General features: G+C 35.4%; 1 protein-coding gene across 1 annotated transcript in view; it reads right to left on the reverse strand.

Moving 5' to 3' along the window:
• Positions 1-7639, reverse strand: part of LOC110026674 — a 14007-nt gene that overhangs the window by 4735 nt on the left and 1633 nt on the right. The gene's annotated exons all lie outside the window — the stretch shown is intronic.

Below are 7639 nucleotides of genomic sequence, written 5' to 3' on the forward strand. Positions count from 1 at the left end.
CTGCTATGGTCACCCCCCTGCCACCGTTGGCTCCGATCGGCCGACATTGTCGTTGCAGCTGCGGAGCTTGTTTTACATTTATTATATTTTCCTTTATGATAAGAAGTTGTGCTTTGCCATTAGATCCACGCACACATGCACATATAAATCTATTCAAATTAACTTATTGCTTTTAAGTGATGCACAAATCAATTTTTTGAAAAATGCAATGAAAATATAATGAGCATATTTTAAATGATTTTTATATGTTTCTTTTCTCTTTGGTGTCGCATGCTGTTGAAAGGCCATCAACTTCAGCTTTTGATTTATGATAATGGAGCGTGAGGGAGTTGTTGGATCTAAACGTTCACCCCACACGTTGCATTACAACTATGAAGGGATTTCTAATTTCTCCTCAATGCTTTGCCATATAAGCAAGAGATAATCATCACAAGTTGGAATTTTTTTGAAATAGTTGATGGGAACATGAGAGAATATAGGCTTGTGTGTGACATAATTAATTAATCCCTTGATAATTATATGAAATTCATTTGCTAGAATTTAACTCCTAAAATTACAAAAAGATAATTTTATGACATTTTATAGACTTATTGTAAAGTTATTTTTATTATTATTATTTTTTGAATTATTATATTGATCAATTTTTAAAAACAAAGCTCTTTCTTAAGGGGCTTATTTTGTGCTTATAAATGATTGGTGTTTTTTTATGTGAGGTGAAAGATTTAGATGACAGAAATGTAACAAAAGGCAAATTATATATGTTAGATATGTAAATAGATAGGAATTTGGTGGTATGTATGTAAATACCTCCCCAATCTTACTTCCGGAAGACGAAAATCAGAGCTTCTTTAATGACCAAGGAAACCGACTTTGCCCCCTGAAGCCACGGGTATAACACCTGGCAGAGAGACCCAGCCTTGAGTGAAAAAAAAACCACGACTTCGATCTTTTTCAAGAGAATCATCGCGTAACAAATCAACAAAACTCAAAGTCATCTCACGTTTCCCCTCCAGTTTACCCACTACTGTACCAGCGTGAGAGCTGCGTGCGCTCTCCGCTATACATGGGAAAAAAATATTCTTGAAAGATTCTATTTGTGCTTATAAATGATTGGTGTTTTTTTATGTGATATGAAAGATTTAAGTGAGATAAATGTAACAAAAGGCAAATTCTAGATGTTAGATAAGTAAATAGATAGGAATTAGCTGGTATATATGTAAATATCTTTCTATACAGTCTAATTATTGCGTGTCGAGAGTGCACGTAAAGCTGTGTGTGCTCTCCGATCACAGTGGATCCAATTGTCATACAGCTGCGATGCGCGACTGTGATCGCAGAGCGCACGCAGTTCTGTGTGCGCTCTCCGCACTTAATAATCGCTCTTCTATACATGGGAAAAAAATATTCTTGAAAGATTTTGATTCAAGATTCGATGATGGCAAGTATTATATTTGTTATTTTTATTCATGAATGAATGAAGTATAAATATATATTTATTGATTTATATCAAAATAAAATTCAATAATTAAAATATTTTATTTAACAAATAGCATAAAATTCTAAATCAAAGTTTGCTCTACAAATTGGATTATCTAAATGTATGGTTGCGGTGTGGTTGTGTAATCTTACCAATCATCAAGAGACACGTCAGCATAAAATAATTGTGCATTCGAAAGTTGTTACTTAGGTCTATGATGCCATTGACGGAAAGAGGTGCTTGTTTTTATTTATTATTTTCTTATAATATTACAAGATTAATATATCTACCAAAAAAATGGTATTTCTGTAAATAAATCTTCCGCTTGATTTATTTTATAATTTCAAAGGTGCCCTATTTTGATCCCTATTAAATTCAATGAATCCATAGCGTGTACCAATCAAGTCAAAAAAAAAATGATTATTTTACATACGCACCCTCAAATTTGTATGTATTTACATATCTAACACCTAAAGTTCAATTATTATATTTATTTTTTAGGTTTTTATGCTAAATTTTTTTTTTTTACAAAATTAAGGACGGTGTTTATGTTATTTACATGAAGCTTTTTGGTTTGATGGGGAGGATGCTCTTTTTACCGGAGAAAAAGCATGAGATAGATAGTAGGAAATTAAAATGGGCCGATTGTTCAACGATAATTAAACTCTATAAATGGGCCTTTTGTTTCTTAGAAGGTAACATTGGGCCATAATGTTCATAACCCTCAATTGTTGTTATTTATAAAACTAACGCCCATAACTTTATATTTTATAGACCCTTTCTTAAATATTAAAATTCACGACAAAATTTTAACTCGTATTCTTTTCTGTCAAAACATTGGTTTAATGGTTTTGAAAACTGGCATTTACATACATACCACCAATTCCTATGTATTTACATATCAAAAACTTATGAACTTTGCTTTTTTACATTTATGCCACAAAAAAAAAAAAAACTACTATTTTAATTTTTGGAAAATGATATTGTATTTCATGCAAAGTTAAAGTGGTGGGTGTGTGTGTGTGCGATTAGATTTTCCTTGCATGTTATACTACATTATTTATAATTTTTATGTGTACAAGTCTATATATACATTAGATACAAAGTATCATACATTTATTTAATTACTAGTATAATTATTTTGTTGAGAGAAGTGCATCTGAGTTCATTTAATAACGGGTAATAATTTTGTGGTTAGGGTTATGGGTCAGGTAGTGGTGGAGTAGTGGTTGGCAACATATGGGTGATAAATAGTTTGGTGGTGTGGCAATCAGGTATTGGCGACCAGGTAGTGGTGTTTCAATGAAGGCCTACTGTTGGTGGTGACCAGGTAATGGTGGTCTGACGACAACCCATTTACTTTAGAGGTCCAAGACAATCTGATGGCGGGAGAGGCTTGACAATAGTGTTGATCTAACGTTAGTATTTGAGCAACTATTAATGACGATTAATGTACAACTGTGTTGAGGCAATAATTATTTGATGGTACGCTGGAAGCAATAATTGGGTGATAGCGGTCCTCTGACAACATCAATAGGCAGGGCATTATTTCATATGGGTGAAGCTAAAGAATCTCTCAAACTACTCTTGAATTCCATCCTTAGTTTCACCTTTTTTTTCCCTATCTCAAAAACATATACTTTTCTAAGTATATGAATGTGTCAGTGATATCAAAATTAAATAACTTTAGGCTCGTCAGATTCTTCTCATCGAGAACTGAAATTTGACTATAAACTTATAAGTTTTTTAGATCATTTGATGTTTTATTGTTAATGATATCTTTGAGGTTTTATTATGCTTCAATTATTTTATCTTGGCCGTATATCTTCTTTTTATTTGAAATTCATTTAAAATAATAATATTTAAATTCCAAAGCATTCCTCCCCATAATAATGACAATGGCAAGAGTCGTGCGACAACTAGCATCCAACAATTATCTGTATTAGGCTGCAATAAATTTAATTTCATTTAAAATATCACGACATGCATTACATACAAATGATCATATATTTACGTAATAACTAACAAAATAACTTTCTGTGCACTTATTGGTGACATAGTGATTGAGAGTATAATTTTCTAGTTTGAGATGTTGTGATATATATGAAATTTGAAATAGAAGAACAATCTTTGACAAAGTAAAAAATAGTTTGACGAAGTAAAAAATAGAACGAGAAAATTAACACCAGAAAAGAACAACAGCGGAACACACAGATTTACTTGGTTCGGCAAATTGTTTACGTCCACAGAGTTGCAGAGGATTTTACTACTTGAAGAATATACACTAGTCGATCATCTCAACTTACAAGAGGGATCTCTCACTTTCTTGGTCTCTCTTCTTCTCTCTCTACACCGAGATACATCGAAAAAGATAAACTTACAAGAGCAATAAACCCAATTTCGCTTCTGTCATAAAAAACCAAACTTACAAGAGCAATAAACCCAATTTCGCTTCTGACACAAACAACCAAGAGGTCAAGGGAGAACAATCTTCTTCTTTTTTTTTCTTCTTCTATTTTCTTCTTCTTTCTACCGCAAGGAACTGCTGCTTGCACTTCTCATCCTCTATCCCGAGGAAGCTCGAAGAAGAACACCAAAAAGGTCGTGTCGTAAACTGAAGGAGAGCTGTTGCGATGCCTTTTATCGCGAGAGAAAGAGCCCATCGGTTCGCGACTGAATAGGCGGGAGCGGGAAGACGGACCGGGCTCCAAACACAACAAATCTCCCACTTAGAGACCGGTACACATGCAACAACATCTCCTTCCTCAAACTGATATCCTTCATTGACGACGTCCTCTTTTTCTTCAAACATGAATCCTCCACCTCTTCAATTCAAAGCCCCTTGTCTTCACACCAGAAGACCAAGTGAAGCTGCGCACAACTTCAGTTTCTCAAGAGTAGCACCCTAAGAGTAACACCTTTACTCAACATATCAACAGGGTCCACATAGCCCTGCACCTCCAAGCTATTTCCTGGTTTACTCTTCTCTTTGCTTACAACTCCCACGACATTAGCAATATTCTGCCTCTACTGAAAGTCTTTTTTAATAAGTCTAATCTTGTACATCTTACTGTCATCATATTCAGCCTTCACCTGGTACACTCACTTGTTGTGTAATACCTTCTTTTATGGTGGAAGTTCTGTCAGCTCCCACTTGCTTGAATTTTCATCTTACAAGATTTCTTTATAGTTCTGTGACTCTCCACCATCTATCTGTGGAACAATAAAAATCGGTTCTCCGGACCCACTCTCTATCACATTCAATGCTTCTCCATCTGCCATATATACTTTCCCAAAATCACTTGCAACATAATTTTGCATCAATTCCTGATAAAATGTTGTATGGAAAGAAGCTCATGAATCCAATATTCAGTCATCAACAAAACTATGAACTGCTAACATTATTACATCTTGTACTTCTTTAAATATCACATTTGTGTTATGATTCTCCATCTTCTTGGGATTCCTGCAGTTTCTCTTTATGTGGTCAGTTTTGCCACAATTCTGGCAGGTTGCTTGTTTACCAGGCATTGACTTACTTCTGCTTTGATCTCCCGCTATTGGAGTTTTTGTCATGTGATCTCCCTCTGAAATCAACCTTCTGTGTCGAACTCAAACCTGAGATCTCGTCAGAATCTTTCCTACGTATCTCTTCAGCCAAAATCAAATCATGAATATCATCATATTTCAGTTCATATTTACTTGTATAACTACTAACTGCCATTCTCATGGCTTCGTAACTATATGGCAACGATGTCAACAATATCAGCGCACGTATCTCCTCATCAAAATCAATTTCAAAAGAAGACAATTAATTTGTGATAGTATTGAAATCATTCAGGTGTTGAGCAACAGAAACATCTTCCGTCATCTTCAAATTGAATAACTTCTTCATCAAGTACACCTTGTTATTCGTCAAGGGCTTTTCATACATACCTGATAAGGCTGAGATGAAATCTACAGTCATTCTTTCCTTGACGACGGTGTGTGCAACGGATCTCGATAGGGTCAATCGAATAACTCCCAAAACTTGTCGATGCAACAAATTTCATTCAGCCTCATTCATCCTTGCAGGTTTTTCCCCAATAACGGAAGATGAAGTTTCTTCTCATAGAGGTAGTCCTCTATCTGCATCCTCTAATAACCAAAATCTGTGCCATCAAATTTCTCGATCACTAAAACCTTCACTTCATCTGCAACCTTCGCCTTTCCTCAGATTTGAAATCACGACCTTTGATACCAGTTGTTGTGGTATATATGAAATTTAAAATAGAAGAAGCTCTTTGACGAAGTGAAAATAGAATGAGAAAATTCACACCAGAAAAAAATAACAGCGGAACACACAGATTTACGTGGTTCGGCAAATTGTCTACGTCCACGGAGCTGCAGAGGATTTTACTACTTGAGGAATATACACTAGTTGATCATTTCGACTTACAAGAGAGATCTCTCACTTCTTTGATCTCTCTTCTTCTCTCTCTACATTGAGATACACTGAAGAAGGTAAACTTACAAGAGCAATAAACCAAATTTCTCTTCTACTACAAGCCGCCAAGGAGAAGTTAAGGGAGAACAATCATCTTCTTCCTTCTGCCGCAAGGAGCTGCTGCTTGTACTTCTCTTCCTCTATCACGAGCAAGCCCGAAGAAAAACACCGAAAAGGTCGTGTCGTAAACTGAATGAGAGCCGCTGCGATGCCTTTTATCACGAGAGAGAGAGCCCATCGGTTCGCGACTGAAGAGGCGGGAGTGGGAAGACAGATCAGGCTCCAAACTCAACATGAGATTGCTGTGTTGAATTGTATATATTTCTCTAATGGACTTGCCTTTCTCAAAAATAAAATAAATAAATAAAATCACTTTATTGAGATAACTATATCATAAAAACCTTTTAACTATTGGGTATCAACGTAACTTTATTTTATAAAAAATATGAATATTTATGTAACTTATATAAGGCTTTTTTTAATGGATATGTCATAATGATCAGCACGTCATATAAGTTTGGAAAAGTATATCCAAAATAAGTTCATTCTAATGTTGAGCCCACCTCCTCAAGTGCTCAAATTGAGCCTACATATCCAAGTGGACGAGCTTAGCCCACCAACTCAAGTGTTAGAGCTGAGTCAACCTTCCGAAGTAGCCAAACGGAGCCTACATATCGAACTTGTTGAGCTTAGCCTACCAACGAAAGTGGTCAAGTTGAGCCCGCCTTCAGAAGTAGACAATCTAACTTGGGACGAATTAGCTACCCGAGCAAGATCATCCCATGATTTTCATATTTTGATATTTTAATCAAGACATCATGGACATGTGCAGTACTATACGATTATTTTATTCTCCCTTATATTGAGGAGGCAAGGAAAGAGGGGGGAACCATTCTCTGCTTCCCTGGTGCAATCGAAGAGGAGAATCAAGAACCGAACTCTAACAAAACATCGACTTCATTCATCCACACCTTCATTTAAAGTGCATGATCTCGTTGGGATGCACGAGCTCATGTACAACAAGAGATCTTATGTTCTAAAATAATTCAACTTGATGCATTTTTTTCTCAAATTCTCGAGCGACTAAATATAGTTAGAATTCAAATTAAGAATTTGGATGATAATCTAAAATAATATTATCCAAATTTGAAAAATGCTATGTCCGTTGTTCGGACATAACGCATGACGACATAAATCTTACAACGCAATAAGTCCAATGTCATGTTGTGATTCACTTCTGATTTTCGAGACCTAATATTTTCTTATAAAGTAGGCATAATAAAAAAATATGAAATTAATTTAAATAAACACAAAAATTAAAATCAACAAATCTATCACGTGACGCTTAATTCGGCGCCGGTGTTGAAAAATTAGAGCATGCGACAAAATAAACTTTTCCGCAACCCTAGGCCGTCAGGAGCTCTGGGCCCTTACGGCCCAGAGAGAATGGAACAGTTGAATTCCTTATATTGTCTATGTAAATAGAAAAGACTGGAGTCCAACAAAAATGTAATGTTAAGTTACTCTTTTGAAGGGACAAAAGACCAAACTAACATTTCATGTTGGGAAAAAATTGAATTTGGGGGAGATAATTGTGCCCTGTCCTTACCTGATCCGCCCCGGTAAGTATGTAACACAAACTCTATTACAAAATCAAGATTTTTTTTCTCATTTGC

Source organism: Phalaenopsis equestris, unplaced genomic scaffold, assembly GCF_001263595.1.
Source record: "Phalaenopsis equestris unplaced genomic scaffold, ASM126359v1 Scaffold000392, whole genome shotgun sequence".
Lineage (NCBI taxonomy): Eukaryota > Viridiplantae > Streptophyta > Magnoliopsida > Asparagales > Orchidaceae > Phalaenopsis > Phalaenopsis equestris.